The 24826-nt window shown below is 37.8% G+C and overlaps 1 pseudogene; it reads left to right on the top strand.

Annotated features, from left to right (window-relative positions):
• The first annotated feature begins 6214 nt into the window (after window positions 1–6214).
• On the top strand, window positions 6215–7246 carry LOC129773559 (replication factor C subunit 3-like; annotated as a pseudogene).
• Window positions 7247–24826: the final 17580 nt, after the last annotated feature.

Genomic DNA, 24826 nt, shown 5'->3' with positions numbered 1-24826 from the left:
GCCGGTGGTTCCACTCGATTATCCCTAAGGTTAGCCTCAAACCGTGGTTCAAAAGTCTGGACTTGAGTCGGGACTTTATTCGGACCTTCTCCCGACTCATGTCCAATCACTGTTCTTTAGATGCGCTACTTTTTCGTTTCAAGCTTGCCGACAGCAATTTCTGCGTTTGTGGCCATGGTTACCACGACATCGAACACGTTGTTTGGTCGTGCGAGCTATATCTTGTCGTCAGATCGAATTTAGAAAACTCCCTTCGGGCCCGAAGAAGGCAGCCCAATGTGCCGGTGAGAGATGTGTTGGCTCGGTTAGACCTTGACTACATGTCCCAAATATATGTTTTCCTTAAAGATATCGAGTGTGATTGTTCTTACATCCTTTTCCCTTCATTTCCCCCTTCTTTTCGTACTTCGCGAGCTATCGGTTCCCTTCTTACTAACATTAGAATAAGTTAAATTGTTAATACATATTAGATGTGACGATAGTTTTAAGAATTCAGTGTGATGTGTGAGTATGAATGTGAATGTGAGTGTGAGTGTGAGTGTAAACATTGTTACAATCTCCTTACATCCCATCCTTTTCCTAAAGAAAATGTGTCACCCTTCTAAACTCGAGTAGAATTAAGAAATCATGTTAATAGTAAAAATATAGTTAAGAGTTTGGCTTCTTTAAACCTATGTAACTGAGCCTGTAAAAATAAACGAATTACCAAAAAAAAAATCGCCTTCAACGAATTTTATTCTTTAGTCCGCAAAAATACCATCGCAAACTGGCAACGTAAGTGAAACGAAGATGAATTGGGCCGGTGGTTTCACCCGATTATCCCTAAGGTTAGCCTCAAACCATGGTTCAAAAGTCTGGACTTGAATCGAGACTTTATTCGCACCTTCTCCCGACTCATGTCCAATCACTGTTCGTTAGACGCGCTACTTTTTCGTTTCAATCTGGCCGGCAGCAATCTTTGCGTTTTTGGCCAAGGTTACCACGACATCGAACACGTTGTTTGGTCGTGTTAGGTGTATCTTGTCGCCAGAGCGAATTTAGAAAACTCTCTTCGGGCTAGAGGAAGGCAGCCCACCGGCACGAGAGATGTGTTGGCTCGGTTAGACCTTGATTACATGCCCCAAATATATGTTATGTATCGTAATCGGTTTTTCACATTACTAACCATAGATTTAAGAGAATTGTTTATATATATATATAGTTTTTAAATAGTTTTTTTAAGAATTCGGCTCCTTTAAACTTATGTAATTGAGCCTGTAAAAATAAACGAATTAATAAAAAAATTGTACTTTTGAACAATTTGGTGCATAGCTACACCTAAATAGGAGTATAAATGAACAAACCAGCAAAAATGTAAAAAAATATAACAAAAGAGCATTCAAAAACGCGTATTAGCTTAAGGTGGCACTCTTGCCCCGGCTTCCCCTACTCGTGAAGCCTACACATAGTTAGTATTTCTCTTCTTATTTGCTTCGGCATGTCAGTGCCAGCTCTGATTTTTTCCAGTGCATGTTCACTTATCAGATTGTCATTTGACATCCTATACTTTCCTGTTAAACGTTACGTCAAATAATAGCAGTTAATTTTGTTTGTCTTTTTTCCGAGTGATCGTTCTATTTTCGTGAGCTCGCGCATTGTTTCCGGGTTAAGAGTGGCGTCAAAGTGCAGCGCATTCCAAACCGGATGTAGAGAAAGTAATTCACAGCGGTGAGCGTTGTTCTTCGGTGAAATTTTGTACTGGATCGGTTGCTGTTGCCGCCGCCATCACTACGCAACCGAACACATATCATAAAATGTCAGTGATTTGTCCCACTTTTTAAGGGCATCCAAAATCCACCTTTGATATAGGGTGTTCCATATCATACACTCGATTATAAATATATTAGCGAAGCTGATTCTTTTCGAAACGCTGTAACTTTGTCATCAAGTAACACATGAAGATGAGAAATATGTTCAAAGTACATTGCGTATAAGGCAATCCTCGCTTTTTTCATTCAACCGAATACATCCAGCAACATGTTGGACGACATACGTGTAATTTTGTAATGGAGCTCATTAAAGACTGCATTTCTTTTGTTTGAACACACGTGCACACGTTTGAACAAAGGCCGTGTAGGTGTTGCCCATGATAGCGCCTCGCAAGTGAATGTATTCTTCTCGAACCGCTTCTGTTGAAAGTGTCATAGGAAAAGCAAACGTTCGCTCTTTACCTCTGCGAATATGTTGACCATGGATTATTGGCACAGCTCAAGACATCGTAGAATGAAGTTGTCCTGACTGTGTCAATTCATCAATCGACACACATAAGAATCCATTGAGCGCTTTTTTTTTCGTTTGTTTCGTCTCCTCCAACCAAATGTTCAAAAATATTAATTCAAAATGAGTAATGATGTTCTTAATGATTGAGGTAGCTGTGGCGCATTGGATCTACACACGTGCTCTCCAGTCGGGTTTTTATCAGAGTTGACGACAATAGCGTGATTGTTATTCTGCATTCCGAGCATGTGTGTGATTAGAATAATTTCAATAATTCATTTTGCTCATCTAAAAAGGCTTCCAGCTTGTTGGCGATGTGCTTAGCTTTAGTCGAATTAAGGTTACTTGCGTATGTGTTTAAAAAACGAACGACGGATCAACTATTTGGTATTGTTTATATTGTTTGTATAGAAATATAAATATCGTGATTAAAAATAGGAGATGGGGGAAAAATTGGTTATATATGGTTATATGTATTAAGCCAAATTTATGCAAAAAATATAAAAACAAAATTATTCAGATTTTTTTTTTTGCATAGGACCACCCTAATCGGTATTAAATATAAAGTAATCGGTATCCTAGCGGGATCATATATAGTTTACGACCTATTCTCATGCCGACCATGTTTTTTGAGTATAATATCATTAATATCGGTCGAGCCGTTTCGGAGGAGTTCGGCCACGAACATCGAGACACGAGATTTTTATATATATGGATTCCCAATAACGAACACAATTACCGATTCTTTTTTTTTCAAAACATGTTACTTTAATATAGAGAAAACATATTTGAAATGGAAAAGGTGATTTTCTTTCATAATTGTTACTTTCTGAGTGTTTATTCAATCCAATACGAATTTTAATTGGACTAACAACACTTAATATTTACTATATATGTGTATATGTGTGATATAGAAATCACTTTTTCTAATATTTTTTCACTTTTCCAATTTTTCTCGCCGTTTTCCTGGGTGAAAATGAACACAACAACACAGACTGCTTAAACCTAACGATCCGTTCCCGAGCGGGACCACACCTTGGTTTTTATTTATGGAATTTGAAACAAATCGTTTCATATATCAAGTCATTTTTAACACAACTGCTACAATATACAATTTTACACTTACAATATGTGCTAAATTTTTCACAATACATGATCGGTCATTCATATTTGAAATTTCACAAGCAACCAACATTGAAGTTCCAAATTTTAATTTTATTTGCTAGAATTAATCGTATGACTCACCTAACTTGCAATATAAACATGCCCCTGACTTACATATACATATTTGCAACGTCGATTTCCCCCAGGCAGCTTGGTTTAGATGTCTCTGTTAGGGAACACATTTCGGTAGGAACAAAAGTTCCCCCTACCTTCATGTATTTGCAACGCCGATTTCCCCCTGGCAGCTTGGTTTTGATGTCTTTGTTAGGGAACCGTCGCATGTGTCGTCAATTCCGACCAATCAGAAGTGACGTGATCAATTGTTCGATAATTATTTTGACGTGGGACTACGTCTAACCGGAATATATGGAGGGTAAAATGAAAACCTAAACACAGAACATGCAGGAAAAAATGAAAGATTTCGAATGCTTATAGCTCGAACATTTCGTACTGGATAGGAGAGATGTTTGCATCACTTGATAGGGAATATTTCTACGCATCTATCGCAACTAACAAAATGTTGTTTTTCATTAGATAAACAATTGAATAACTGTAAAATATTAGGCGTTATCTAAACGCCCTAACTGCATCGTTTTGATTGGCCCGATTTACGGTTTCCCTAACACAGCCATCAAAACCAAGCAGCCTTGGGGAAATCGGCATTGCAAATACATGAAAGTAGGGGGACTTTTGTTCTCATCGAAAAATGTTCCCTAACACAGACTTTAAAACCAAGCAGCGAAATCGGCATTGCAAGCACACGAAAGAGCCTAGAGGCGAGTGAACTGAAAAGTTTAAACCCTCTTAAAGCCAAAAAGAAGAAAAAGAACACACGAAAGTAGGGGGAGCTTTTGTTCCCACCGAAATGTGTTCCCTAATAGAGATTTCTAAACCAAGGCAAACTGCGAGTACTTTTGTCCTCGCTTGCCTTTGTGCAGAGTGGAATATGTCTGTGCTAACATGATCTTCTAAACTTAGGAACCTGGGAAAATCGTGCAGCCACTAGAAGCGAATGAACTTCCCAGTTTCAAGTTTCAAGTTTTCGAGATTCGAGAAGTATGTACACTTTTGGGATGTAAACTTCAGAGGGAAATGTAAAATAAAATAATCGTTTGATAATTTTTTTTTGTCTTTATTGGAAAGATTTTCAGCCTTAGGCTGGTTCATCAAACGTTTGATAATTCTTCCGTACATATATTTTGTTCTAGTCATCATACCAAACGTAAAAGGTCCGTCATTAAATTTACTTGTAACGAAGAACAATCAATCACAATAAATGAATTGACTTTACACGGCATTTGTTCATTTTTTTCACTCACAGAGCAAATATATTGAACTCAATTGAATTTGGAAACTGTTTCATTCAATCAAGAATTTAATCAATACAAACGAATGATTGCTCAGCTAAGGTAGTTCCACGTGAACCTTGCGGTTATATCATAGATATAACCCACTATTTTTTTATGACATTTATAATTTTCTTCAACATAAAAAATTGTTATCGAGTGCCGAAATCGATTGAGGCCAAAATTTCATCAATCCATCATGAAAAGACTGAGCAATAAGCGTTTGAAATTGGACAATTTTCACGATGTACTCGATTTTCAATTTAAAATTTGTACCCCAATATGTTTCCGAAAGATGTAATCTTACATCAAAAAAGGTCTACATCAAGTATCAAACATATTTTTTGGCGAATCTATATTACTTACATTTTCTTTACATTTGGAGTGCAAGGTTTCGAGCGTTCATGCCTCTTTACTGGTCGAACGAAATATTATAAAAGTCACTTAATTCGAAAGATAAAAGTTCTAAGAGTAACAGCTCGAAACATTCCCCTGGAAGCCTGTACTAAGAATCGGAAATGTAATAGTCTCTATAAATAAAAATGGAATGCCGAATGTTTTGCTAAACGCAAAACCCGAAGAAGGAATGGTCCGATTTGAGTCGTCTTTGTTTTGTTGTGTTTGTCTCGACCCATAGACAGAGCTGCGATTTGTCGTGAGAATCAAGTGATGGTACTCACACAAAGATAATCAACAAATTTTGTACTACGATTATCTTTGGTGACCATCCCAAAGCCAGTCCAATAGTGTGAAAAGGGTATTATCACAACACTAACACATGGTGAGCTTCTACTTAACAGCAGAAATCCGAGCTCCTTGGTGAGTGTCCTGTTGCTGAAATGTCAGAATAGAGCGACACTCAAAAGTCTAGCTGATGGTTTGGTGTTTGGCAATATTCACAACATTCGCCTCTTTGTGTTCGTTCTTCACGACCAGGGATGCCAGATGTAAATATACAGTTTCATTTTAACTACAAAAAGAATTTTGTATTGTCAGACATGTATTTTCTTTTCATCTTTTCAGATGGCCTTAACGTTTTTAGTGGTACTTCGCCAACTCTACGTAGTATTACACATGTCATTCGTATTAGTACTTAGTACTTATTTTGAAACCCGTTCGACTTCGATTTTTTTTACCAAATTGGTTTCTCATCATTGCAAGGATGCTAAATTTGTAGACATGTTCGCAATTGATTCAACACAATCCTGTCTATCCTGTTGCAGACTTATATTTTCAGTTGCAGACTGCAGGGATATGGTATTTCTTCTCTTTATGACTTGATTCCCTGCGCTAGCAACCCCTTTTTTCATACATTACTTTGCTATTCTCGCAGTTACAAAAATATTTGCCATTTTTACACATCAACGTTTCCGATTTTTGACGAAATCTGAAACGTTGATGTGTATAAATGGCATTTTGTATACATAATACATCAAAAAAATTTGTGTACAACGGCTCTCTGGATTGACCGCTATCGACCGCGCCAGCTGTCCAAACTGGACTACCACAAAACGCAAGTTACGCATCTGATTAATATTTGCTACCAGGGAGACTTCCCGCATGCTTTACGGTCCTTCCAGGCCAGTAAGAAAACTCGCATCATTTGTCTGCTGCGGAAACTTTACCAACCGGGCGCGGAACGGCTACGCAATTAGATAATGAACTTCACAACGCCCTCCAACCGGAAGATGGGAATCAGGACCATCAGCAGTAATTACCACATGGAGTTGAATTCATCGGTTGTCCGGATATATAACAGGGTGGTCGTGTCGGATTTGATCAAGCAAATTGATCCCAGTGAATATGAGACTCGTCTTGTCCGAGGTAGATTAGTTGACCAAAGATACTCAGGATACGCTGAGAAGAACCATTGAAAAGTATTTGTCTACGTGCAGATTGAATTTGTGCGCCAATTCTATTCCACGGGTTATTCCCGCGGTTAGGAGTCGTTGCTTGGGAATAAGAGTGCCGGCTCTATCTTAGGAGGATATTCTTAAAATTTTAAATGTAAGATTGTCATTTGTTCGTTTCTTGAATGTAACAACACTATTCGCATTTCAGCACATTCCTTCGGAGCTAGCGAAAAGAATTATGCTATCCTCATGCTGGAAGCTTACAAGGTACAACACTAACCGTTCACGGTCAACTAAGAGGTGCCGGGAATCGACTGGCCAATATTCCATCGAGAAACCGCCAATCAGATTTCCCTCGAACAAAGTCCACAGAAGCTGGAAGTGGTGAGGGAACAGCTATACCAGCTGCTATCACAAGGCGTTCTATCGAATTTTATAATCTGTGGATTGGTACCGAATATGATTAAAAATTGCGATATGAGTCTGAAGACGCAAACGTTGAATTTTTCCGAGCATTATGAATACCGGATGCAGCAAGGAAGCAAACATATATTTCATCTGGAAGTGTTCGTGGCGCAGTTTGTGGCACTGTATAAGAAGTTTCTCAATAAAGCCTCAATGGAAGTGGATGATATTGAGCGATTCTTTGAGATCGCAATTTTCTTTCGTTTTATGAAAAAATGAAATTTTTGTGTTCATCTCACGTTTATTAACTAAAGTTCTGGTAATTATTAACTCTAAATAAAAAAAACACGCCTTGTCGGTTTTCAATCGGATCGTTTTCATGGTTCGCAAATAATTATGAAATGGTAAATTTATCAATATACTTAAATACCATTTCATTCAAAAACCATTATGCTGCACCATGTTTATTTTAAAATTATATTTAATGTAACTTTTAAAATTCTGACACCATAATATTTTTTATTTTAAATGTCTGTTCATTTTGACTACAAGAAATAAATATTCGCTCGGTTAATCGAATTCTGAAAGACAATTGTTCGAATGAATCAAATATTGGCCCCACGATCGATAATCGAATGAACGAAAAATTTAGACACCTCTAACAACAACAACAACTTCTACTTCAACAAACTAATTTAAACAACCGTCGCGATTGTCAAAAATGATTGGAACTGTCTGATCAGTCACATTTCTACTACTATCATACGCCACAACCACCGCTCTCGTAAAGGCTGATTTAGACGATGCCAGTCAGCGCTCTAGTTGATGTATCCAGTGAATAAAGAACAGACACTCTGTTCAAGTTCGAGGCCAATTACTTGTTCGATACTGGTACAAGTAACTTGAACAGTGTGTCTGTTCTCTGTTCACTGGATACTTCAACTAGAGCGCTGACTGGCATCGTCTAAATCAGCCTTAACGTAAAGTTGAAAACAGAGCGATCGGCAGTGAGAGGCATTGGAACCAACCGTCATTTGGTTAGGTGTCAGAAACAAAAAAGTGAGTATCACTACTGAATATTTGGATCTCACGAGCCGTGAGAGGAATTGAGTGACTATGGTCAGTTTTTTTGTGACATTGACGGTGATGGATTGCAGCTCTGCCCATAGATCAATACTATAGTGGAGAGAAAAGTCGGAAAAATTTCGGAAAACTCTGAAGGAAGGTCGGAATATTGGGAAAATTGAATCCCATATGTTTTACAATTACATCATGCTAAGCGTTGTTAGTCCAATCGATGTTTGCGCTAACGAAATTGATCTTTGTTCGAAGGCAGAAATGGACTTTAAGGCGAAGTTAGGCATTCCTATGTATTCTATCTATATAAATGAAAATGGAAGGCCAAATGTGTTACTAAGCGCAAAGCCTGATGAAGGAATGGTACGATTTGAGCCGTCTTCATTGTGTTGTATTTGTCTCTGTCCATAGATTAATGTTATGGTTAGAAAAAGTTTTGAAATTTTTGAAAATTTTGGCTTCGAGAGAAAGTTCGAAAAGAATATTATTCTCATATGTTCCACAATGACATTTGTAGTTAGTCCAATTGGATTTAGCGTTTGCGGAATTAAGCTTCGTGTTCCGTTAGTATGAAGCGAAAATGATTCTGTATCAAACATGTATGTCATGTAACGGAGAAACACATTATTTGCAAATGAATCAAGAATCTTGAGTGAAAATTGTGTCTGAAAATAATTTTATATCAGAATGGCGAGTTTTGGTAGAAGTAATAGGAAATTTATAGTAAATGAAAATTGTAGAAAGTCAAATGGAAACTGTAAACATCAATCAATGGAGAATTTTGCGATTGAATCGATTGAATCCGAACGTTCACTCGGAAAGAAAACGTGAATGTTTAGAAAATGCATATCAAAAAAATTATTTACGGCGAGACATAGTTCGCAGGGTCAGCTAGTTAAAAATACAAATAACCCAAAATATTATTCTAGCTATTCGAAAATAAGAACAACAATGAAGTCAAAGAAATTCGCGCACCTTAGGTTTTTTCCGCAGTGATACAATCGATTTTAGAATTAATACTCTCGATTAGCCAGGAATCTTTCGAGTCAACTATATTAAAATAATCACGCTTCTGTAGAGCTTCTTATTGGCTATTGCAGTTCGAATTACCGAAACTTACACTATAGGAATTGATTGCTGCTATTAAGAACGTTTCAGTATATCGTATGTGAAATTGCATTTGTTCAGGTCAATCACAAAGAGCAGCAACGAGATGTAGAAGATGTGGAATGTGGATTATAAAGCTGCCACGATAATTAGCAATCATTCCGTGTAATTAACTCTCAGAATAACATAACAGGTGGTAAACTTTGTTTATTGACCTAACCTTTTCGCAGCTACAATGGCACACAATGAGGAATCACTGGCAATTATTCTCCCTCGGTGTTACATAGTTCTTCGTGGTATAGCAAGACTCCGAGAAGAGTATCTAGAAACTCTGAAGCGTAATGAAATCAGTTACCCGTCCTATTTCAGTCACACTAAAAATTCGACATCAATCTACTGGTTGGATGAAAGATTCCAAACCAACACTGCTACACTGTACTGCTCCAACAGCAGTGTTTCTAGGTCCCAAGCTGTTTCCAGAACACATTTCACTGCACATAAAACACATCCTTCTAACAGCAACAGATTTGTTTCGATTTAGTTGGCATGACGAACTATGAAACGTGCTATTATTGAAAGTTTTACGTTACGACATTCGAAGGAAGCATATACAATTTCGTCTCATGGCTCAGAATTTTCTAACGAGTTTTAGAAGCTTAAATGTCGGAAGGCACAAAAAGTTACGTTACGACACTTCAGCGATGGACTTATTTGTTCGAATTTCATTCTACATTCTACATTGAAAACGTGATTGATTCAGCTGTGCCCGATAAGCTTGCATATGCTTTACGATGAAAGAATCAAACTCCACATCCATGTAACAATGTTTGCTCAACTTAAAAGTATGGCCAAATCTATCCAAAATTTTATCATGTATGATGTTTACTTGGATGTATGTAGAAAACAAACCAATGCTCATCCTTCGCAAACGACAAACAACAACAAAAGTTGGCTTGCGAGAAAACTTTGTCAGTTTGTTCATTGCTATTGGTTTGAGCATATACTTTGTGATGCTCCTAATTGGAAAATTGATGCTATGTTTGCGATGGAAAATTCCTCGGATACAAATGGAATAGGAGTTACACAGAGTCTGTTATCAGAACATCCGGAAATGTCAAACGAATCAGAATCAGAATTTCCCTTAACATAGTTGTAATTCTTGCTAACTTGACATAAACTTGTGTCGGCTCTCTATACTGCTAAGTTTTACACAACGGTATTATTCCATCGGAAAGTTCTAAGGGACGAATGCTGTTTGTGTGTCCCACATGTATCTTAGCCGATTGTTCAATTTGTGTTCACGAGCTCTTAGAATAACAGGAAAAGGAATGCTGATTCCGAGTTCCGCTTTTGAACTCTTGAATTCCTCCGACACTGAAGTAGAGGAATTGCATGGTTTTAAAAGTTAGATCATTTCATTTTTTGAGATAGTCCCATTATTCTGCGAAAACACATACTCTTCACTAGATTTGTTTCATCAATCCGACAGTTGTGCCACAGAATTATTGACATGAAAACAATTTTCGCACAATACAATCTAACCAAAAACTATATATTATTTACCCAAAATTCACTCACAATACCTGTTGATTTAATTAGTGTCTATTATCAATGTACCGATGCATAGGATAATTTGGAACCTGACTTAATTAAATTCATAAATTTCAAATGAACATAATAGATTCAATTTAATAAACCCAAAACGACAGGCTATTGATGATTTTTCTCGCGGGAGAACCTTCCATTCATATTCTGTTAATTTATTATAATAATATTAGATAGACGTTCGACGCGAAAAACAACGAGTGATGTTCCAAACCGAAAGTCCAGAGGAGCCTGCCCGTGGAAAATTCATTCAACATTTTCCCATTATGCAAACAAGGATCGTTTAGGCGACGGAATGAATAAAGGAATAATGGTTCACCAATGGGCTTCATGAAATTGAGTTCCAAAACATTGTGATAAGTTTGAAAACAGGAATGGGGGGGGGGGGGGTTAATATGCATTCTTCGTGCAAATAGCATATTGAGTGATTGACTTTTTTTTCTTTATTTTTAAAATTAAATGAAAATGCTCAACTGCTCGACGTTAACAATTTGCGCGAGAAAAAAAACTTTAATATTTATGCTGGACATATATCTAAATTGGTGTCTTTTTCGTCAATGCACGTAATGCATCGCTTTTTCAAGACCTGCTGTATTCAACCTGTGGCCCGCGAGGTTGAAACATCTGATGTTACTATATTTTAAACAATTATGCTTGTGTAACAAAACTTTTCTATGTAGGACTACGTCTTTCATCAAAATAAAAAATACCAAATGCAGCGTTCGTTCAACGGATAATGTGGATAGAGAAAATATTGTAGTTAAAGCTTCTCCCGTTTTCCATTTATTGAGTACAAAAATAACTAATCGCGGTTTCACATAATTCACGATTCCAGTTAGCGATAGCGGCAGCGAGGCCTCGATAAAAAAAGATAAAAAGTGTATGAGTGATGTTTGTTATGAATTAATCAAAGAACTTTCTTTCATGGCTCTAAAAATGAATTGGAAGCAAACTATTTAAATCTCAAAAATGTATAAATAATAGTGAAATCACAAGGATACATAAATATGCTAGAAAGTCCATCGAAGTCAAAATTTAACAGTGGTTGATGGATGTGGTCAGATGGCAGTGAAAGCACTATAAATATTGTGCTCGCTCTGGCCATTCTCAGTTTCTATCTTGCACCTGTATTGAACGGCCGTACTTTTTTTTTGCTTCACGATGTATTCTTAAAATATGCGTAAATTAAGCATAGTGCACAGCTTGCACTGACGGGCAAAAGCAAAGCAGCAGAGATATATTGGGTTGGGGAAAAAGACATGTCGTATATTGTCAATATATGGCAACACTTAAACATATCTTGAGTTGTACTTATTGCATCGGGTCATACTATACGGCTATCTAAAGACGACAATCTGTGCTACAAGTGTCGTTTTGACAGTGTTGTGATTGTCCTTTTCAGTCTCAAGTTATAGCGTGTCAAAGATGGAGTCCACCAAGCAAGAAATTCGCCATATTTTACGTATTTACTACCTGCGAGGTAAAACTGCAATGAAGGCGGCCGAAAAAATTCGTGTAGTTTATGGACCCGATACTGTAACGATTCGCAAGGCACAGCGTTGGTTTGATCGATTTCGTTCTGGTGTAGTGGCTGTCGAAGATACACCCCGTACTGGTAGGCCAATCGTCGTGGAATCCGAAAAAATCGTTGAAATCATTCAAGTTGACCAGCATGTGAGCACTCGCTCGATTGACCATAAAACCGTTTGGAACCATTTGCATAAGACTGGATTCCAAAAAAAGCTGGATATATGGGTGCCACACGAGTTGACGCAAAAAAATCTTTTAGATTAAAACCGGAACGAACTCGACCGATTTTTGAAGAAGATGGTGACTGGTGATGAAAAGTGGATCACGTACGACAACCTAAAGCGAAAAAAGTCGTGGTCGAAGCGCGGTGAGCCGGCCCAAACCATCGCCAAGCCCGGATTGACGGCCAGGAAGGTTTTGCAGTGTGTTTGGTGGGATTGGAAGGGAATCATCCACTATGAGCTGCTCAACTATGGTCAGACCCTCAACTCGGTTCTCTACTGTGAGCAGCTTGACCGTTTGAAGCAGGCGATTGACCAGAAGCGGCCAGAAATGATCAATAGGAATGGTGTTGTTTTCAACCAGGACAAAGCGCGGCCTCACACATCTTTGATGACCCGCCAGAAGCTACGGGAGCTCGGATGGGATGTCCTATTGTACCCACCGTATAGTCCGGACCTGGCTCCAAGTGATTATCATCTCTTCCGGTCCATGCAAAACGCTCTTGGTGATACTGAGTTGGCCTCAAAAGAGGCTTGCGAAAACTGGCTGTCTGAGTTTTTTGCAAATGAGGGGGGATTTTATAAGGGGGAATAATGAAGTTGCCTTCTAAATGGCAACAAGTTTGCGAACAAAACGGCGCATATTTGACTTAAATTGGATAATTTTAAGTATGTTAAATAAAGCGTCGAATTTCGATTAGCCCCTACCTACCCTACCCAACCCTAAATTAAATACAAGGGAAATTATCATATTACCACCGGTCATACGGGCACATATGTGATGGATATTTTCCTTCTTTATATTCCACTAGCTGATCCGGCAAACTTCGTTCCGCCCAAAATTTATTTTTCGTTATCACATCCACGTTTTCTTACAAAGCGCTATTCATGGGTCCAATCGCAAAATTATTCATTGATTGATCTTCTAATCTACTCTTCAAAATTACCTTTTACTATAAAATTCCTAGTACTTCTACCAAAACTCGACATTATAATATTAGATTATTTTCAGACACATTTCTCGTTCAAGATTTTTCAACCACTTGCAAATAACATGTTTATCCGTTATGTTACATGCCAAATTTGGTTTTATTTGCTTGATTAATTCTCAAGTAATGCAGAAATTTGTGTTTCATTTGTATGGTAGCCCATGGGAAACACTTTTTTTGAGTCAATAACTCTTAGACCTTCGATCTTTGAATTAAGTGACTTTCATATTGTTTCGTTCAACCACCAAAGAGGTATTAACGTTCAAAACCATGCACTCCAAACGTGCCGCTCTCGTTATAGAAACTTCGAACTTACGCTTTGGTAAAAATGAAAAATGTGGTCCTACGTCAAAATCCTATCTGATACTTGATGTAGCCATTTTGTTTTCGTCAAAACAACAATTGGACTTCGTACAGAGTTTTTAAAAGTTTTCGCGTTGTGTTTAATACCGTTATGATGAGATTGGTTGTTTATGATTGAAAAAAGGCCTAATTTGGAAAACTGAACTAAACACTCGGTCTGCAGGAAGGCCATTTAAAAGGCTTCACTGCCGCTACAATCTGGTCGCTAGCAGAATGCCTGACAAATCGTGAATTACTTATTGATGACGTTTTCTAATCGACCAATTAATCATCGTGAATTCGAGCATTGTTTCCGGGTTAAAAGTGGCATCAAAGCGCAGAGCGTTTTTAGCCGAATGTGAAGAAGGTATTTTCAGCGGTAAGAGCTGCGTTCTTCGGTGGTAAACTGACGGCGATAATTTAATTCGCAGTGGCTGCTGTCGTTTTTCTTAGAGGTACTGAAAAACTACTCGGATAATCAGATATTCAGTAAGTTCAGAACTTCAGTGTCGCTTCAGACAGCGAGCAGTCAACAGTACTTGTTAAGGAGGTATTCTAGTGTAGAAGTCAGAATTTCGAGCGTTTTTAGAGCTCTGAACAAATAAGAACAAGAATATTATCACTATCTACTATTTAATTACTTGTTTATTCATCTTTTAGCAAACACGCGTACACGATTCTAACTCTTCTGATTATTTGAAACAAAAAAAATGGGTGGGTAATATCTACGATATAACCGCAAAGTTGACGTGGGACTAGCTTAGCTTAGTAATAATTTGTTTGTATTGATCAAATTTTTGATAGAATGAAACAATTTCCGAATTCAATCGAATTCAATATATTTGCTTTGTGAGTAAACAGATTGAATAAATTCCATGTAAGGTCAATTCATACATTGTGATAGATTATGTTTTTCGTTACAAGTAAATTTAATGACAGTCCTTTTTCGTTTTGTACAATGCCTAGGACAAAATATGTGAACGGATGAATTATCAAACGATTATTTTATTTTACATTTCCCTCTGAAGTTTGCATCTCTCAGATGTATGTACTTCTCGAACCGCGAATTCATTTGATTTGATGAACTTCAGGTACTCAGTGCCAGAAATTCAGTGAGTAGAAGATATGAAGGCATATCCTGCAATGCAATCTTGAATAACCGAGCCAAAGCGTTGTTTTCGTACCCGTTCTTGTAATCCGTGTTAGGAAAACACTTTTCGGAGTGCAAAAAAAGACATACGGGTGCAGAAGTACCCTCGATCCAATAGAAAATGTTCGAGTTATAAGCATTTGAAATCTTTCATTTTTTCCTGCATGTTCTGCGTTTAGGTTTTCATTTTACTCCCCATATACTCCGCTTAGACGTAGTCCCACGTCAAAAATTATAAGAGGTTGTGTTCAAGACACGACCGCATTGTTGACGTGTAGAACTACGCCGTAGTTTATTTCAAGTTGCTTGTTTCTAACTGCGGATATTATTTTATAATGCTACGAAAATTTTGAAATAACCATTCTACCAGTTTGGTCGTACTGAAATTTTTTTTTATTGTAGAATCATTTGACGATAATAATTTGATGATTCATTCTTGTGATCGCAGAACAATACATGCTCGAGATAAGCGTAGCAAGTGAAACCAAATCACATACAAAATTCCAGAAGGACATATACTTTCTTCGTGACAAAATAAACGAAATAAACTCTATCTGTTAATCTCAACAACCTCGAAAAGAGTAGCACTGCTTCATTATGATCAAGATAAGCGCAAATGCAATCCTAGTTGAAAGCAGTTTGCGACTGGCACGCGAACCCAAATGAATTAATAACTTATTATAACCTATTGAATAACTTGGTACTCCCCAAATATTTTTTTTGGTGCACAACCTTAACACCTGCTTCACCATAGCGTCAGTATGTAGCATACTCACAATTCTTCTGTTCATCAAAACTCACGATGAATCAAAATCCCTTCAACATTTCAAATCCCAAACCGATGAGTAACTTAGTCATAAATAAACTCAAAATCTTCAGAGTAAACATTCCCATATGACTAACTCATCAATACCATCTTTTTCATTATTCCAAATAACGTCTTCTACATTTTTATTACTCAACAATAAGTCCAGAGCTAGCACGCTTTTCACGGCAATAAAAACTAGCTCACTCATTATTATTATATAATAAATCTAGCACGCGCGAGCCCGTGGTTCAAGTGCATTTGTTTTATGCCAACCACGCAAGCGCTGCTCGACCAAAACAAAACCCATTTTCCTTCCTATGAATCAAGCGCTGTGTGAAGTTAAACGATGACACATAGCGCTAGCCCCAATTTATTACGCTGCCAAGCGAGAGCGCTGGTAAGCATAATAGAAGCATAATAGAATGACCCCATTCACAGCGATCGATTGTACTCGATCGCTGACTGAAAGTGTTTATGTTTTTGTTCTGGTTTTCTTTCTCGATGAGGAAATTAGAATTAATAAAAGACCCGCTGCCGGGTGCTAGAGTCAGCAGTGTTCATTCAGTTACTCAGTAAAGTTAAGTTAGCTCGTAAGTCAGTTTTTTCTAGTGCGTTTTTATCAGTCAGTTGTTCAGCTGATAAGTTAGAGTTTTCTCAAGTTGACTTCAGTATAAGCAGTCAGTTATCAGGCATCAGTTCTCAGTAAGAATGCCAGTCCGGGAAAAAGTGTAACGACTAAGGAAAATTAGCGTCGAGCCCGAATGCTCGTTCGAGAAAGTGAAAGAATGTAAAGTGTTTCAAGTCTAAATAAAATTTACATCCAATGAATTCAAAAGGTGTTGTTATTTGTTTTTTTTTTGTTCGTTGTGGCGAAATGAATCGAATATCTTACATGGCCAACAAACCTATCAAAGAAAACTTATTCAATATGTGATAACTATTATATGGCAACCGTGGATGTGATAAATATTATATGGCAACCGTGGATGTGATAAATATTATAAGTACAATGCATTGATGATGTGGAGGCGATCTGGCATAGTGGTAACATCCGTACCTCTCACGCTAAAGGTCACGAGTTCAATTCTCACTCCCGACATTCTTCCAAAATGGAAGCAAAAGTGACGAACCAGCCAAAAGTGTTGAAAGTCACTATAATACAGAAAAAAAAATGCATTGATGACAGAAAACAAACAACTGCTATGAAAAAAGCTGAATATTTGCCTCAGCAGAGATTCATTACTAATACCCTAGCGTAAATATTTCCCTCTCGCTATCTCCCCTTCTTGTTTATGTTTGTTATTACGACTGCATAATTTGCAGCACCGAACAACCGTCAATCATAGCATAAAAAAGTAAGGCGATGGTTGCATCGTTACATTGCCAATGCACGCGGCAGCAGATACAAATGGGGTTTCAGCGTAGCGAAGATGCACTATTTTTACGTACGGGTTATGAAGCACGCACGTACGCACACAAATATCCATATATCGATGGCTTGAAGCAACTAAATATACACACACTTATCTCCGTTTTGCGCTCTTCTCAATAGAAGCCCTTTCTGTTAATATTACCAATCTAGATTAGCTTAGCTGTCATGTGGAGAGAGGTTTACTACCGTCATGCGAAACCAAATCACTGACAAAATTCCAGAACATTTGTTTTCTTGGTGAGTCGTAGATAGCCTAGCTTGATGATTCCCCACACAATTGTGTAGCTCAGAACCTTAATGCAATGGCATCAGTTCGATGCAATGATTGCAATGCCAGAGACATCAGCGAGTGAGTAATTTGGTCGTGTCCACAGCTCAATCCGAAACTAAGGCATGTAATGACGCAAAACAAGGAAGAACAAGCGATATTTTTAATTACTTTGAATACAGAACGATACTGAAAGTCCCTTCCTTGCTTGAGACTTTAAACTTCTTCAGTTCATTCGTCTCTAACCTTCAAAAAGGCCCTTGGAAAACTGTACTTTATCCATCATATTACACCTCCACCCCCATTGCCTTGAGAGAGGCATTCGATCCCTCGCCGTCCAGCTCGCCCAGCAACGATGTTGCTCAGTCGATTTTCTCATGAAGAATGAAAGTTTGCCTCAGCGAGATCCACTGTTTATACTCTAGGCAAATATTCCCCTTCGTTGTTCTTCTTTTCCTTTGTTCACGGAGACTTTACATCTTACGATTTCCCCTTCGTTGCTCGTCGATAAGTTGCTCGTTATTGACAGCACTGTTCGGGAAAGCACACAAAGGACAGAACAAATGTATGAGGAAATGGGAATACTTCCAATTTTCATCAATTTAAACCATATAAAGACTATGGGATTGTAATATATAGCATATCAAACAAATTTCGAATTCGTTTGGTATGTAAATCGCCAAAATCCGTTCGCGGCAAAAATAGTTATTAACATAACCTTTATTTCATAAAAACGTGACCAGTTTTCTGATTTGACACCCTTAATGAAAGACGTAGTTCTACGTCAAAAAATGAACGGATACTGATTCAATGAAGATGTCCCTACACTGAGAGAAATAATTAGTAAATATAACGAATTTTTTGGTAAATACTACCAACCTATAGTCATTTTCGACCGTACTAATAAACACATATGTCAAGCAGAACCATGATTCGGAAGCCCAATATCGGCTACATTTTCTCGCCGAAAATGCACGTATCAGAATTATATCCTTATTATACCTCCGTATTGCCTTTTGGGAACAATGAAAATGGTTAATACGCGCTTTTCTCACCAATTTTCAGATATGACAATATCCAAGCTTACTAATGTTATCGAGTAAAATATACTAAACTCTGGTAGGGATGCGGGTTTGTTGACAATATGTACAAAAAAATTGTACATTCTACTAATTTTGCATTACCAAATGTATTTAGTAGTTTTCAACCGAGGATTTTTCTAAGGGTATGATATGAACCTCGGACATGTCAAAAAAGTCTCTTTTTTTTGGCTCCCGATACGTCTCAAGCGACAAAACCACGTAAGTTATTGGTCTTTAACGAGATTCCCAAAAAATGTTGCAAATGTTTTCCTAGCTATACCTTTCTCCTTCTTCTTTTTTATACATGAAAATATTTGAAGAGTAGGTTCTCTCCGATCATCAATTGATTGATCAATTGATAAGCTTTTTATTTTTACTATTGATCAATCGAGTGAAACTCAATTACCCAATAACCTTCTCAATTTATAACGCCACCGTTGGCTCCTACTCGTCAATATAATGAAACCAAGCGCTTTTCATAACCAAATTACTCCCCATCAACGGGAAGCAGTGGCGTTTGTCGATCAGTGTAAAGGTGGGCTTCGCACCTCATGTTCAGTTCCTTGAATTAATGTCTTTACGCGCTGCTATAAAAATACCGAACGCTCCTTCGAACAATGCTGATGTGGCCCCCAGTGGATTGAGTGGAATAATCCTGTGATTGCTGCATTATATTGAGGAAGCCCACGCATTCCACGATTTTTATATTATCTGGCACCATTTTATTAACAATGAATTTTAGCGAAAACTTGATTTTATTAATCAATTTATCGTGGGTAATGGAAATGGAAAAAAATGGAGTCGTTGAATAATTGCCATTTTTGAGGAAATTTTGAGGAAAGAGGAAAGACAAAAGGTCCAAAAAAAGGCTACTTTCCTATGTGTTGCCTATGTCTTCTTAAAGGTATTTTCAGAGCTATTGGACCAAATAGATTAATGTTATGTCATATTGTTCAAGCAAGCCATATCAGTCGAGCAATAAATATAAAATTCAAAGCAATCTGATGCAATAAATAGAATCGTTCCTAAAAGGTAGCTATTCTATAGTCGTTCTCACTCCATTCTATCACAGCTAATACCTCAATTGAATCTATCCGTTAATCCTTGATCAGTTGAATAAATCATACTTTAAATGCGAATTATCAATCAAAAATCGCAAAATAAAAAAAAAAAATTTTAGTAAAAAATGTGCTCGATTATTGCATAGTAAACAGAAATTATGTTAGGATAAAATTCAAATCATACGAGCACATCCTCCTAATGCTACTGCTTCGATAAAAAATAGGCAAATTTTCTTCGCAAAATTTCACGCCTTCTTCCAACGATTACACTTCTCAAAGCAATCGTGAGGAAGACGAATAAATTTACAGTGAGAAGAGAAAAATAACAGCGATTTTCCATGATCTGGGGTTATTTTTTTTTCTTCTCTCCAGAGCCTGATAGAATCTAAGAAAGCAGAAACAGAAGCAAATGCGCTGCAAGAGGCTTTTTTCAAACCTCATATTTGCTGCTGATAATATGGTACATTACCATGAAGATTGTCGCTTGCTCCCAGCGAGAGACAAGTAGGGTCATTGAATTAAAATAAATAACGACGATAAAATATTTCACGCCGAGCGAAGCAGAAAATAACGAAGCATGGAATGATGTGAATCATTTTCCGTTTTCCTATTCAGGAGAGCGATCATAAGAAGCTCATGACCCAGACCCCCCATCGCTTCTTTCGCATTCAATCGGAAATACTCGGTAAGTATTTATGGTAACATCCGTCTGATAACGTCTCTCACAATTTGTATCTATGTGCAATTTTTCTTGTTCAGAGCGATAACATCGAATCATTTGCAAGAGTCACCCCACTGGCACACGGTGCTTCAGTACTACCATAGATATGAGTTTTGAAAGATGGTTCAAGGTTTTCCTATACCTCCCCCCCCCCCCCATAAATGGTTGGTCCGATCGGAAACTGAAATAACAACCGATTTGTCATGTTTTTAGATGCGTAAGTCACTACTCTGTGGCGGAAGACACACATTTATAGTCCACTAGCTGACCCGGCACACTTCGTCCCGCCCAAAATTTGTTTTTTTGTTATCAATACCTTTAAACATTCACATTTTCTTACTATGAGCAGGTTCATGGGTCCAATCGCAGAACTGTTCATTGATTGATCTTTTCATCGACCCGTTGAATTTACTTTTTACTATAAAATTCCTAGTATTTCAAACAAAACTCATCATTATAATATCAGATTATTTTCACACACAATTCTCGTTCAAGATTTTTCAACCACTTGCAAATAACATGTAACCTCCGTTGCATGGAATAAATGATTTATACCGAAAACATGATAGAATAAAGACAGCCCTAAATCGGACAATTCCTTCCTCGAGTTCTGCTCTTATCAACACATCCGGCGATCCTTTTTTGGTATAGATAGAAGAAGATGTAGGAGTGCGTTTCATCACATTGAAATCCATTTCCAGTTTCGAACAAAGATAAATTTCGCTAGCGCAAACATCAAATGGACTAACAGCACTTGTCACTATGTAATTGTAGAACATATGGGAATTTAATTTTTCAAATTTTCCCTTTGTCCTTCAGAGTTTTACGAAAATTTTCAATTGTCATGTTTGGAGGGTTGTCATACCATCATAGAAACATTTCTCATACCCAAAAACCCTCATCTCCCAAATTGTGATTGATTAGTTCTCGAGTTATGCAGAAATTTGTGTTTCATTTCTATGGCAGACACCCCCCCCCCCCCTCAGAAAGGTATGAGGAGTGTTGAACCACCTTAGAAATGTTTCTTGCCCCCTAAAAGCTCCACATGTCAAATATGGTTCAGTTTCCTGGATTAGTTCTTGAATTATGCAGATATTTTATGGCAGTGCACCCATCCCCCCCTCCCCCTCAGAGAGAGGGAAGGAGTGTCCATTCACCATGGAAACGTTTCGCGTCCCTTAAAACATTCGCATGACAAATTTGTCTTTCATTTGTATGGCAGTTCCCCCTTAGAGAGGTGAGTGGAGTGTCTCACCATCGTAAAAACATTTATTGCACCCTAAAACCTCCACATGCCAAATTTGGTTTCATTTGCGTGATTAATTCTCGAGTAATGCAGAAATTTGAATTTCATTTGTATGGCAGCCCCCCCCTTAGAGAGGGGGGTGGAGAGTCTAACCATTATAGAAACATTTATTGCACCCTAAAACCTCCACATGCCAAATTTGGTTTCATCTTCTTCTTCTTGAATGGCGTTAACGTTCCCTGTGGAACTTTTGCCGTCTCAACGTATGCATTAACCAGCGTCATTTATTAATACTTAGTTGAGATTTCTTAAGCCAAATAACACGCCTTGAATGTATTCCGAGGGGCAAGCTCTTGAATACGCGTGACCACAGTGCAAGTCGAAGGAAATTTTTTGACGAAAAATCCCCCGGCCAGAACGGGAATCGAACCCAAACACCCGGCATGATAATGTGAGACGCTAACCACTCGACCACGGGTGCACAAATTTGGTTTCATGTGCTTGGTTAATTCTCGTGTAATGCAGAAATTTGTGTTTCATTTGTATGGCAGCCCCCCTAAGAGAGGGGAGATGAGTATCTAACCACCATTAGAACATTTACTGCACTCTAAAATCTCCATATGCCAAATTTCTTTTCATTTGCCCGATTAATTCCCGGGTAATGTAGAATTTTGTATTTAAATTGTATGGCAGCCCCAAACTATCTCAAACTATCACGAAAACCTTCGCTCCTGTGTCAAATAAGGTATTGGAATGTTTCAAAACATATAAATAAAATTGTCTTCTTCATGATTTACAGTAGTTTTATAATATATTTTTACGGAATCACGTGTTTTATAGTATTATAAAATACACCTTCTATTTGTGTCAATGCGCCCCTCATTCGAGCTAACTTTGAATCGATCACCAGATGATTATTTCGCACGTATTCAGACATTTTCTGAATTATAACACTTACAAATATTGTAAACATCATGTTTGCACACCATTTGTATCAGATTTACATAGTTAAACCACTGTCGTATATGTAAACTATCACAGGTCGCCGTACACTAATTCACTGTCGTTCGCGCTCTGCCTGGTCCGCCAGGCATAGTGTCAATGGTCGCCATGATACAGGATCATGATACGCGGTCGCCATGATACATGCCTGTCCCTTTGGCATGCTCGGATTTCGGATTTAAAAAGCAATGCACTAGTCGATGTCTGTTAGAGACGAATGAACTCTCAGAGTTTAAAGTCTCTCTAATTCATTACCGATTACCGATGTCTGTCACAATAGTGTATTTCTCTTACCAATTAACTTACGAGCTAAGTTCGCATATGATATTACATGTTTATTTATTATCATTATTGTTGTCTACAACAAGCGTCGAGCGGGGCGGTATGTTATTGTTGTTAGTTGTTGGAGGTCGTATACAGGGAAGTTTGGCGTGTCATAATAGCATTCAGCCGATGTTATGAAATTAGTTGGTTTGGGGGATTTCCGTAAGAAAATCAAAACTTGCTGACGAATGTAAATGTTGTTAAATATGGTATGCGGAAAAGTGGTTATGTATAAGAATGCGGAATTGAGGATGAGAAAGAATGAGGGTCAGGATGTTTTGTGTTTAATTGGAATTGAGGTTAGTTAGTATGCTACACCACTAATTAACGCATTTTGATGAACTCAATTCTGATCATGAGTTGTCCAATTCAATGATGTTATTTTGTCCGCCTGATTTCTATGGTAGCCGCTTGGCGCGCTGCAGTTTGTTTATTATGTCCGTCGCGGAGAGCTGAAATTAGGTTTCTCCGTGTTAAGTGTGTTGAGGGTAACACTTAAAAAATGGCCAAGAAAAGGTAATATTCTGAAAAAGCCTAAATTATGTATAAATCAATATGATGACAGTAAACTCAAGCAATGATAAATGCAATATCTACTTGTGAATTCGATTGTTTTCATTCAAAAATGGTGATTTCTAAAACCGGACAAACCATGATCATTTTTTGGTTAAACCATGATCAGAGGTGGTCAAACCATGATCATAATTCCTCTTTAAGGAAAATCGTTAAAAAACATAAAAATTTTAATAATTGCAAAACCTTATGGAAGTATTAGCAAGTAGAGACTTGGGGCTTTTCAACAAACCCAAACTCGTATCGATTATGTGTTATTTTCATGATGAAAAATCGATTTGCATTTACTAGTAGCGTAAAAACACCCCAAATCGGACAAACCAAGATCATTGACCCTACAAGGAAGCATAAAAAAGTAACATTGAAACATCTGTTCTGGTGTTTTGGTTTCAACTATTACTATTTAACGACGCATTTACAGCATGTTTTAAAATATGACTCATATTATGATATAATTTTAAAGTCCTGTTAGTTACCTTCTGTCTTTCTAACATTCATTTGTTCACGGATTGTCCAAGGACCCGTTCCAATTTCGCTGGTAGTGGCGAACACAAAATGCCAGAGCTGTGATTATAACTCACAAATGCGACGTTTTATTCGCGCGCTGAGATTCATTATAATTTGAAACAGTCGTTTAATTATTCCACTCTGCGGCGATATTAACGACGAATCTGTTTTCGCATGAGCCCGCCAGACGTTTCCTTGCGTCCTTAACGTTGCGTTGAGTGCACAATTCTTTGAAGGTTGTGCCGACCCCGTCGAGATTCAGCACTAATAACCTGAACTGGAAAGCATGTAGATTTCGCAAACATTATGCCATTCCAGCGGTGCGATATTGTGGAGAACAGCATCCGATTTCCAATTCGAACCAAAAAGGTCAGATTTGAATTTCCATAACGGCTTCATAAATGGGCCTAGGCTTCTCGTGTGTCACAGCCTGTGGGCGTCCGGGCGGCAAAATCCGTACGACATAAACGGCACCTTTACTGTGTTGGGATTTGGAGAGAGCTTCTTCTGCTACAAAAAGTTATAGGAGGTTGTGTTGATGAGACGACCGCATTGTTGACGTAGGACTACGCTGTGGGTTAATTCAAATCGCTTGTTTATAACTGCAGATATTATTTTATAATGCGACGAAAATTTTGAAATAACAATTCTACCAGTTTGGTCGCCGTGAAATGTTTTTTTTATTGTAGAATCATTTGACGATAATTGTTTGATGTTTCACTCTTGTTGCTCGCAGAACAATACATGCTCGAGATAA

The sequence above is a fragment of the Toxorhynchites rutilus genome, chromosome 3 (genome assembly GCF_029784135.1).
Source record: "Toxorhynchites rutilus septentrionalis strain SRP chromosome 3, ASM2978413v1, whole genome shotgun sequence".
Taxonomy (NCBI): domain Eukaryota; kingdom Metazoa; phylum Arthropoda; class Insecta; order Diptera; family Culicidae; genus Toxorhynchites; species Toxorhynchites rutilus.
The sequence above is the reverse complement of the archived record's forward strand: the minus strand, read 5'-3'. Positions and strand labels throughout refer to the sequence as shown.